The sequence below is a fragment of the Mesoplodon mirus genome (assembly GCF_964341445.2).
Source record: "Mesoplodon mirus genome assembly, chromosome: 17".
Taxonomy (NCBI): Eukaryota; Metazoa; Chordata; class Mammalia; order Artiodactyla; family Ziphiidae; genus Mesoplodon; species Mesoplodon mirus.
The window spans coordinates 71,199,918-71,212,474 of NC_138993.1; positions in this window are offsets into that span (position 1 = coordinate 71,199,918).

Sequence of the window (12,557 nt, forward strand, 5' to 3'; positions counted from 1 at the left end):
TGAAATAACATCCAAGAGAATGTCTGAAGTGACTTGATTCAGGGACTCAATGTGTCACCGGAAACTGGTGTTTCTCCATTTCAGCTCTATTCACATCTCTGTAAGCGCCATCCCTGAAGAAGTAACATCTACACAGCAGGCTCCTGGAGCCCCAGGACTGCATCCTCTTCCTCAAGTCCAATAGATGAGGAAGAGATGCTGATTCCTAAGAGTGTATGTAAAAGCTCTAGTTCTGGATCCCATTGGCCTAAGTGGGATTAGTTGCACATCCCTGGACCAATCGTTTGGTTGGGAGATTGGGATTTACTAACTGACTCATACTATGACTGCCTTGAAAATTGAGATTGGGTGACTCCTTCCAACCACAAAGACTGAGAGCCAGGGAGGTGGCTGCTTTTAATTAAAAAAAAAAAAATTATAGTGCTCTTATGAGACAGATGAGAAACAAATGCTGGGCAATAAATTAACAAGTGGCCACATCACACAATGAAAATAAAGATGTCTATTGAGTTAGCAGTTTCTTATTATTCTGTCAAATGCTCTTGGCCCACATTTTTGTTCTGACCATTGCTAGGGTATCGTGGGTGTACGGTAGTCTGACAGCCCCTCATCTCAGCTGTGCTGTGTGTCTTTTACTTCCACATCAGTGATTGTGGAAGACACAAACTCATGATGTTCACATTCTCCTCAAGAAAGAATTACTGCCCAGGTTCAAAGAAAGTGGTTACTCTGACAGACCCAGGCTGTAAATTCTTTCAGAGACCACTTCAGCTTCTTAACTAAAGTCAAATTATTCTCCATGTGGCACCTGGTCAATGTTGTTTAGGATTGTTCAAACTCCAGGTATATGAGTAGAGAATTTGGAAGTTTGTATACTTTCATGCATAGGGTGTACTAAGTATGTACAGTGGAAGAACAGAAATTAGAGGTACACTTAAGATGTTGTAGAAATTATTGAAGAAATGAAACCTCAAGCCAGGTTATAAAAGTCAAAAGAGAAGTAAAGGACAGTCACTGAGATAGAGTAGATTAAAAATCTATAAGGCCGGGTATAATGTTTTTGTCTACTAATTATGACCCATATATTGGCAGTAATTCAGATAGAGTGTAGGAGATAATTAAATAAGGTTGAGAGGGACTTGGAACTTTGTAAAACTCAATGACATATATGTTTTAAGAGTAAAATTGTTAAGTAAGATGGATGTCAAAGAAGAGTTTTTGCAGGATAAATGATAAATTTAAAAGTCTGCAGTGAAAAGCTTTGAAAGCAACCTTGCCATGAACCCTCATTGGAAACATAGATAATATGAGAAAATGAGCAGATTTAACCCAAAGAGGCAATGATAGAAGCTGCAAGCTGAGGGGAGATAATAAAGTCAGCAGGGAGAGGGAAATTCATGGATGAAACTAAGAAATAGCAAGAACTAAAAACAGAGTGAAAATGTTTGGTAAGAGTATTAGCTGTAACGTTTGAGTCGATGTCAAAGAATGAGACAGTGGAATAGAAAACAATGAAGGGGGCAAGGAAAGAAAAGTTTAAAATTTTACCCACAGACGTCAAGGATAGAGGCATGGCTAGAACTACCTAGTCTTGCAATTCCAGATGGCATCTTGATGCTTTTGGCATCTCTCAGTCATGTCTTCTAATGTCTTTGTCACTCCTGAGGCTAGACTGTACTACCCATCTGTGCACTATTATGCAATCAGCAAACTTAACTGAGTACTTCCCCTGTATCAAGTGCTATCTAGGTTGAGAATATGGTATGCTTTTGCTCCTGTTTCAAGAATTTAATGGCATCTTAGGGGAGATAAACAAGTAAACAAGCTAGGAATTGTGGACTTGGAAAGTGCTATAACTGGAAAAATGTGAAACATGCTGTGGGAAAACAGAGGTGGGCCTACAGACTCAACTGTGTGCAATCGACAAAGACTCCCCTTGGAACTAAGTCTGTAGGAGTTTTGAAGGGTAAGTTGGAGCCATCAAAGTCAATGAACAGAATCTCTGAATAAAGAAAGCATTTTTATATATTTTTGAAATTTTACACAGTGAGAGACACATGTACAGTGCTTCAAAAATGAATGTGGCGTATTAGGGGATTTTAAGTAGTCAATATACCTGCAGTCCTTGTGAAAATGGGGATGTAAAGGCGAGGCTTGTGGGAAGATAGGCAAACAAAAGCAGCTCATGGAGGACCTCACTTACCAGGAGAAGGAATTTGAACTTTATTCTGCAGAAAAGAGCTATTAAGCAAGGGAAGGACATAAGAGGATTTGATTTTATACTCTGAACATTGTAAAGGATTCATTGGACGGGGAGATAGATAAAAATAGACTGATCTGAGAGATATTTGCCAGGGTTCTAGTACATTCGGAAAGAGTTGTCAGTGTGCTATTGTATTTACAACGTTTATGAAAATAAAAAGAAACAAATACAAGCAGTATGTAACCTCAGAAATATTTCTTTTAGGAATATTGACAATGCAAAGGCAATTTTAGAAGAAAATGAGCATGGGAAAATAAAACAGATGCACACATAAAACACAGTTATTTAACGTTGTAATAATTTACTGTGTCATTCTTGTCTTGAATTTTTTCCATGATTTGTTGGGAAATCCAATGTAGAACCAAATATCACATTCTCAAATATTATTTTATTTTTGTTTTGTTTACAATAAACTCTAACAAATTTGAATAAAATTGTTAGTTTTGTTAATATTATTTGTATATTTAATACACAACATATGTATGCATATATATATATATATATTAATATACATCTTATATATGTACACATATATATTATATATGTACACAAATAGATATGTCAAGTTTTAAAATATTTGTTTCTGGTAGAAACTGAAATTTAGATGAATTAATGTTTAGAAAGTTTAGTAGGCTAACACCAGGATGCAAACCCAGGATGTCTGACCTCAGAGCTCATACAAGACTGCCTCCAATTTTTTATTTTCAAGTTTTTTTTTTCCTTTTGCTATTGACTAATATCAACTATATGGTAACCTCCATTTGCTGGTATTGCTGCCAGAAAAATGCAACAGATTTTGGTTCTAATGAAGTATAACTTTCCATTTATTTTGAGAAAACTGAAGAGTCTTTACCCCAGGAGGCCTTTCAATGAATCCTCAGCAGCATCTGTGGCCACCAGTGTAAGATTGCCAATCAACATTCCCTCCAGCAATACTCAAAGGAGTTTGCAGTAAGGGTTTGGCCAGAAGCTGAGCTGCTTTTAGAATTTTACTTTCAACATCTCAGTTATTCCTCCAACTTCCAGGAAACGCTCTTCCCTTTCATATCACTCAGATTTAAAATGCACATATTTTACTTTTGGAATTGTTTATTTATGTCTGTATTCTTAACATGGATTTGTACCATTGGCTGACATTGTAAATTCCTATAGGACAAGGGCTGTTTGTATTTAAACCATCTTTTATGTCTTATAACTCAATGCAAAAAGTATATTGCTTAATAAATGGCATTGATAATTATATTTATTTGCATTCCTTAGAGATTAAAATCATTCTTATGATTACCAAATGGAAAACCACGATGGAGGAATGGGCAGAAGAAAAAGAGAAAATGTTTACTCCACTAAGTGCTATAGAGCAATACACTAAAAATAAATCTTTGCAATCATTACTCAAGTAAAAAGCACGTGACTCTTTTCTTCTAAGTTTTCTTAACTGAGACTCAGCGTCAAGCCAGATATTCATGAGTATGATCATGAATATCGATCATGTAGTCTGTCTCTTTTTTTTTATAATTTCTGTAACCATATTTTAAGACAACTTTTTACTGTTATAAAGCAAAGGGAGACCAAAACGAAAATCCCTAAGAGATAAATCTTATTTTGTCATCTGCTTCCTAATGAAGATGTTAATTTAAAGAAGTTCATCATTATCTAATTTGATCAGAAGTTATATTTCTTAAAATTATTCCCTATTATTTTAAAAGTTTGAAGACAGCTTTCTAGTAAAATTAATGTTTGAGAAGAGCATTTCACTTTGTAAATGTGGGCCCTTTGAGAATAAATTGGCTATAGACTTCTAAAAATCTTTATCAATTTTCTTATATTCAGATATATTCCTCACCACATTTACTATTACATGTAGAGACAGATCTATAGTTTCAGGGGATTCATAAAACTATGTTCAATTGCAGAAAATCTGAAAATCTGGCTGAAATTTTAAGGTGCAATCAAGTGCCTACTCTATTCCCAGAATCTAAAGAAAATGACAAAACTTGAAAGAAAGAAAAAGGGGAGGGAAGAAGGTGAAGGGAGGCATCATCTATCATCAGATATGCATATTAAAGAGAAATGCCAGAAACTATAAGAGAATAAGTAAATAGAAATAAAAGCATGTAGAGTATATCTCGTGAATTCTCTCCTTGTGAAAGCATTGATTCAAGAGCGTCTCTGGAGACTGAAAGAAACCCACTAATTCAGAGATACGAAGATAGATTTGGGTTCGATGACTTGACAAAGAGAAACCTAATGTTAGGGTGATTGCATTTTGGGGACAGGTGTCCCAAAGAAACCTTACACAAAGACTTTGGAAAGAGTAGTAAATCTGTATGGCAGGGGTATTTATCCAATGAGCAAAAAGGGGAAAAATAAAAAGAAAGGAGGTAATTTGTGAGAAAATGCTGAAATCCAAAGGAGGAACAACCCAAAGAATAAAAATAAAATAAAATAATTATATACAACTAATAAAATAAAATTAATAAATATAATAAAAAATTAAAAACTATGAAATCTATTTCAAGAAACAGGAAAATAATAAAAACAACATCTATTTTCTCAGTTCTTTTAAAGAATACATTGTCTATAAAGGTAAATACATAATCATGATAATATAAAATGGCAATACAATTAATGAAAGAGAAGGTATAATTTGTGAGTTGATATAATTCAGCAACAAGGAAGAGGAATTATAGTGTAGAAAAATTACATATGTAATCCTGAAAAGATGAGAGTTTTGTTTGATAAGAGAGAGTGTGTATGTAAGAGAGTAGCAGGGAAATGATTTGGGGCACCCCTGAGGATGGGGAAAATAGAAACTACCCACCTTGCCAATGAGTTACCTGGGTGTGTGAGAGTATAAATTAATCATATGGTGGATAATGAAATAAACACTCTATTTACTGAGAGACAAAAATGCTACCAGTAGTATGTAAGGTTTGCATATTCTAAATATAATTCTGGAGCAGAGATATTTTATTCAATATAAAGAAACTGTAGCTTATAAATATGATTAGGATGTACATTAGATTACTTACCAACATCAGGACATAAATGCAGTTCTTCATGAGTACAAATTTCATGTTCTTTCCATGAGATTTTACTCTGTACTGAGGGACTTAGGTACAAGAGAAACATTATCAAAGGATCAAAAGATAAGAGAAACACTATCTGTACAAGTACTTCTCATGTACAAGAATCAAAAACTTGAAACTTAAAAATCTATGGCGGGGAAGAAACTTAAAGTCTAAATCGTTGATTTCCTCTTTGTACTTTAGTTTTTACCTGAAGGACTTTGTGAACAAAGATCAAGGTTGAGGCATTTTGGTAAAAGCAGTTATTTAGAGCCACGATATTCAGACAGACAATGACAACATCAATATCTATGTCAGTCAATACGTTTCACAGGGACAAAGTGACTATTTCACAATAATTGGTGCCAGCATTATCCTACATGAATGTCTCTCAAATATGCACCCATGGTCATGACATCCAAGTAATCGAGAATAGCTCTGTCACCCTGTGGTCACAATTTTATTTAATCGGTCTTTGAGACATATATTCTCATTATTTTTAATATTATTGATTAATTCTCCTCTTAGGAGGCAGTAGCTAATAGTGATAACAAGTATGCCAAACCTTTCCTAATCCTAGGAAATAAATTTAATGTATATGTTTTAAGAGATTGTAAATAATTCCTTAGAGATCATAGGTAATGTATGTAAAATGGCATGTCTAAATTAAATTGCGTCAAACAAGGACCACGAGCAAGGCACTGATTGCACTGGGATCCCTGAAAGCTGCATCTGCCTATTTCTCCCCAGCTCTATCACCCTTGGTCACCACTTTAAGTCACTTGAAGTACTCTATTAACTTGCTTTACAACTTTATATGGCAACAATGATTGATACAGAGTCATTTAAGGTGTTTTTAAACATCTTACTTGAATTTGTTTTTTTCTAGGAACCCACTCCATTATACTACTATTATTTTACTTTGGCAAACGTTAGGGATTTCCCACTTCTACACAAATAAGCAAAAAGAAACCCCTCTATAATGCAAAATTTATACCAAATCACCTGTTGTTTTTATTCTGTTTTATTGTCAAATATCATTAACTTTTTTAATTTAGAAAAGAACAGGTTTACCCCCCCAAAAAACATTCCATTGCATGAAAATAATTTGTCAATTTTATCAGATTTATTCCAGGTCCTAGCATTTAAGCAAGTTATTCATCCTATCTTAAGTCATCAAGAATCTTAATAATCAACTGATTCATTTTTAATTGCCTCAGAGTGTTGTATAAATTTAATATAATAACAAAGTAAAATAACTGAACACATAGAAATCTTTAGTACTCAGTAATTTTGTGACTGTAATTATTCTTCCAAAGTCCTCTGACTTACCCCTTGTGAGTATCATTGCTTATAGTAGACTTCATAATATTTACCTTTTTAATTGAGTACATGAAAGACAATCTTTCATTCAAAGTTTTTAAATTTCTACTCTCAGTGTAAAAAATACACGTAAGTGTTGAGATTTAACAAGAGTTTGTGGTTTTAATTTCTTTAAAACAAGCTTAACCTTTTCAGGTCCAGTGTTACATCAAGTCTACTAGTGGGTCATTGTCATCTGAACTACCTACAATTGATGGTGGGTTTGGGGGGCACACTTGTGGTGGTTAAGGTGAGTCAAGGAAAACTAAGAAAAGTAATTAAGGAATGTCAAGGGTAAGTATATCTGACATAAAAATAGCCTGGCTCTCCTGCCATGCAAGTGACTGTTGTGGAATCGGGTAAAAAAAACTCATTAATGAACATAATTATCTCCTCCTGCTTTTTAACTATTGTTAATTTTTTAAAGTTCCTTTAGCAAGAGCTTGCCAAAAGTTGTAATGATACAGCAAACAAGGTCATTAAGTAGATATTGAGCATTCCGACGTGAGACACACATGAGGAATACAGTTTTAAAAAATTCAATTTATTTATTTGCTACATGAGATTGTAAACATTCCTGAAGGTAACATAGTATCTTCCCTTTTATGTCTTACCTGGATTGATGTACTGAAAGATTTAAAAGACTGCCAGAAAAGTGATCTAAATTAAAATAAAGAGAAATATTTTGGAATTTCCTCATTTTTTTTTAGTAGTTTGTGTTTGTGGATTTGAGAGAATCGAAGAGTAGAATTGTGTTGTTTCTCCTGACTTTCTGATACATCAACTTAGGTCAGTCAGTGTCTATCCTGAGTATTTACAGTATTTGGAAACAAAATTTGACATGATTAAACACTTTAGTGTTACTCCTTTGTAATTAGGAAAAGCTGTTGAATTTTATTAGGCATCCTTTCTCTTCTGAATCACTAAAATTCTATAGGGATTTTAACTAAGTGGTTTGTTGCAGTAGGTTCTAAGGATCCTCTGAGTTTTACTTTAGATCATTAATTTAAAAACATACTGGTTACTGCCATATTGTTATAGCATCTCTTCTGTGTTTATCCATATGTGTGTGTATTTTAATTTCCATTCATGGGAATTATTGCCTTATCTCTTTTGCTATATTTCTGATTTAGTCCCACATGTTTTAATCCTTGGCTATTATGTAAATAAGATACTAACTTAAGTATTCAAATTAAAATGTAACATATGGGCAGCCAGTTGTCCCTTTCTTATAAAAGAGCTTGAGGATTCAGGAAAATATTTTGAAGAGCCAACCCCTTTGATTATATATTTCACCCTTAAAATATGGGAATTAAGAGTGGTGCTTGCTAATTCCATTTGAAGGTGTATAAATCTGGTATTTCCCTCTTCTGTCCTAGAAGCAACAAGGAGAAGTAAAACAAAAATGAAACATTATTTTTATTTTCTTTCTTTTTTAAAAAAATAAAACTAATAAAAAGCTAGAGCCTCTATATGAAGACTAGTTGGAAGACCTTCTAGGATATGTGAAGGGACCAGAATATCATGAGGAATATATCAAGAAAAGAAAACCCAGTGGTCAAAAAAAGACCCAGTCAAATCCAATTCTCAAGGGCTAGGTGTGAAACCCAAACCACTGGTTTAAAACAGAGGGGAAAAGGACTTAGTATGATGATAGCAGAGAACCACTGAATTGCTGTTTGATTTCAGAAAGTGATTCTGCAGACTAATAAAGAATTGCATGAAAAAAATCCATATTTGTAGAATATAGCCTGTCCCTGTGGAGTGGAAAAATCCAGTCTTTGTATTTAAAATAAAAATATAAATGAGAAAATAAGAAAAAAACGTCCTACAGATTTCATTTCCTCTTGGTTAGGGAGAAGCAAATAAAAAACTAATTTACCCATAAATTTTGGACTACTAGGGAAAAATTCAAGGTGATCAGAAACATTTTCTTGCCCCTACTCACACACCCCCAATCCCAAAATAAAAACAAAAACAATAAATGAGAAAAGTACCAAAGACCTGTAGATATAGCTGACCTGGAAAAGCCTGCTTGTATAAAGCTAAGACAACAAAAGAAAAAAAGGAACTGATCTAATAGTTTGAACTCAAGTGTCTTCTGATTGTAAGTAGCATAGAATAGCTGATGGCAGATAGGAACTTCTGAAAAGTTGGGGAAAAAAATGGTAAATCATCTTCTGAAGCATGCAGAATGATGTGAAGACAAGTAAGGCAGAGAGCGAAGAATCTGAAGGGGAAAATCTTGTTCGGGTTAGTGACTTGGCAGAAATTTCACTCGGGCTGACTTATTGTGAGAGAAAGTGGATTAGCATCAGATGTTACGTAGAAAGAAGCTGGGGGTCAGGAGGACAAAAAAGCAATAACAAAACCCCAGAGCTTTGTCAGGGACCTGTGGGCTTCAATCATCTGGACAGTTTTCCCCTTGGACATTTACAGGTACTGGGTGGGGAGGAGATGCTGCCATGACACCAAGGTCAGCAGACTAACAGCCCAAGCAGAAAGCTTTTGAAAATCAGACTGGAGTTTTTTGCAGTCTGGTGAGACATGATTGGATGTGGCTGAGTTAAGAGGCATGCAGAATACACAAGACCCTGATAAAGACCGTTGATGCTTAGGGACAAACTGCAGAAAGAAAGTATTGTTTCTGATTGGTCAGAACTGTGGTCAACCTGACTGTAGATGTCCTTCCAAGTGAGAGTCAAAGGAGAAGCAGAAAATTGCACAATCTTAGTGAAAGACTTAATATATCTTTCTCACGAGCCAACAGAAGAAAAAGACAAAGATTCTGTACTGATATAAAAGACTTGATATCACAATTAATTAAGTTTACCTGACATAAAAAAACTGCCCCTAGCAACATTATGAAACAAGTTCTCTTCAAATACACAGTCAACATATACCAAAATGACCATAACAGGGTCAGTAGGCAAAACTGATGAAATTTCTGAAGACTCAATTCACTCAGAGTAGATTTTCTGACCATAACAGAAATAAGGTAGAAATCAATGATCAAAAGGGAGCTAAAAACAGCCCCACTATTTTGGAAAACAAGCAATATGCTTCTAAATAATAAAAATCACAATGGAAATTAGAAAATATATCAAACTGAATGATAGAAATATCAAACTGACAGGAAAGCAGATAAAACAGTGCTAGAAATATAATTTATAACCTCAAACAAATCTACTAGAAAATAAGCCTGAGAGGACTTCCCTGGTGGTGCAGTGGTGAAGAATCTGCCTGCCAATGCAGGGGACACGGGTTTGAGCCCTGGTCCAGGAAGATCCCACATGCTGCGGAGCAACTAAGCCTGTGTGCCACAATTAATGAGCCTGCACTCTAGAGCCCACAAGCCATAACTACTAAGCCCGAGTGTTACAACTACTGAAGCTCACAGGCCTAGAGCCCGTGCTCCGCAACAAGAGAAGCCACCGCAATGAGAAGCCTGTGCACCACAACGAAGAGTAGCCCCCGCTCACCACAACTAGGGAAAGCCCGCATGCAGCTACGAAGACTCAACACAGCCAAAAGTAAATAAATAAATAAAATCAAAAAAAAAAGAAAATAAGCCTGAGAATGTGGATTTTAATCCTCTAAGGCAAGCAATGAACAAGTCAAGAATTGGTTTAAAAAATGATTAAAGATAATCTCTTATTAAGACTAATAAAATGTAAAAAGGAGTGTAGGGAGAGAAAAAAGAGTAATAAAATATATCAGAATGGGAAAATATTTCACTATAGATTCTGTAGACGTTAAAAATAATAAATTATGGTGAACAGTTTTATGCTTCAAATTAACAATTTGAAATTGACCAATTCATTGAAAAATAATACTAGTTTAAAATATCACAAAAAGAAATACAGAATACAATTACTCCTAAATGTACCGAAATATTTTGAACAAATCTGCCAGTTACAAAAGGATAAATACTATATAATTCCATTATATGAGGTGTCTTAAAGTAGTCAAACTTACAGAAACAGAAAGGAGAATGGAGGTGGCCAGAGGCTGGGAGGACAGAGGCGAGGGAGATTTGATTTAATGACTATAGAGTTTCAGTTTTGCAAGATGAAAAAGTTCTAGAGTTCTGTTGCAAAACAATATGAAGATATTTAACACCGCTGAACTGTAAGGTGGTGTTAAGATGATAAGTTTTATATGTTTTTTTCTCACAATTAAAAAATTTTAAACAGCAAACCAATATTAAAACTGTTCCACAAAAACAATATAATCCAGACTTAGATGGCTTTAAGAATAAAGACGGTAGACTTCCTGACTGAATTGTTAAGCCAGCATAACTTTGATACTCAAACATGAAAAATATATTATAGAAGGAAAGTTACAGATCATCTCTGTCAGGGCTATGGATGCAAAAATCCAAGTTAAATACTATAAAATCCAACTTAATATCATAGGAAGGAACAGGACTTACTGAGGTTTAATCCAGGAAAGCAAGGTTTGTGTAACAATCAATAATCAGTGCAATTCATGATATTAGCAGAAGACACTATGATTATCTAGGTAGATGCAGGAAAAGCATTAGTCATAATTCCACACCCCTGCTGTTTCACTCAGGAGGGCATAGACTCCTTACACCATCTCTCTCACTAAATGCAAGTGAATACTTCAGATGGAATGTATGAAGCAAGTATGTTAAAACTCTGGTGAGTAAGTGGTAGCAGGAAGTTTGGATAAAGAAACCAGAACTCTAAGTACAGCTGAATTGGTAGCAAGACTCCGATTTTATTTTCCTCCAACTTTTAAATTACTGGGGGAAAATTTAGTATGTATATTGTAATCCTCCTTAGAGCAATCACAAAAAAAACTACTGAAAACAAACAAAAAACAAAAGTATTAAAAAAAAACCCAAACTCGAAAGATAACTGAAAATGAAGTGTGTTACTAAAAAAACAGAAATAATTTTTAAAAGTAGGAAGGATATAGAGGAAAAAATAATAGAAGAGAAAAACAGAAAACAATAAGATACAGATAATTGCAATCATATCAGTAATTCCATTGAATGAGTTAAACTCATCAATTAAGGCAGAGGCTGTTGAGTCTAATCTTTTTGGTGTGAAAATCCCTTTAAACATTAAATAATTACTGAGGATTTCAAAGATCATTTGTTTAAATGGGTTAGTTATACTGATATTCACTGTATTTGAAATTAAAATAAAAGTTTTTGAAATAGGTATCTATCAATTCATTTTAATAGAATAAAACCACATATGTTAACATAAATAACATATTTTATAAAAATAACCATATTTTTTTAAAAAGAAAATATTGGGATTGTTTTATATTTTGTAAATCTCCCTTAAAATTTGATTTAATTGGACCCAGTGGGTTTCCACAACTACTTTTACATTCAACTCTTGTTATATGAGTTCAGGTTGTAATATATGAAAAATATTTGGCTTCACATTCATATATGTAGCTGGAAATGGGAGGAGTATTTTAATGAACTTTTCAGATAATAGTGCACATTTGTCTTTTATGCTACACCAAAACTTGACAAGTACTATTTTCTTAAAAAGCTAGTTGCAATATAGAATCTGAAACGATAGTCATGACTTTTTCTTACTCTGTAATATTAAAATCCATTTTGTAATTTGAATGCATCTTCTATCCATACATAATTTTGTAACATCTTGCATTGGTCATTTGGAAAATTTCTGTTCAATGATTTTACCCATATTCTAATTGTTAACAGATTTCATTACACAATATCAGGTAGCTATATCTCTGATCATTGCCTTATGAATATCACATAAGTTCTATTTTCAGGATATAGATTTGATAAGTTTTACAATTATTTCTGCTTTGTTTTCCACTCAAGTATTAGTTAAAGATTTCTTAAG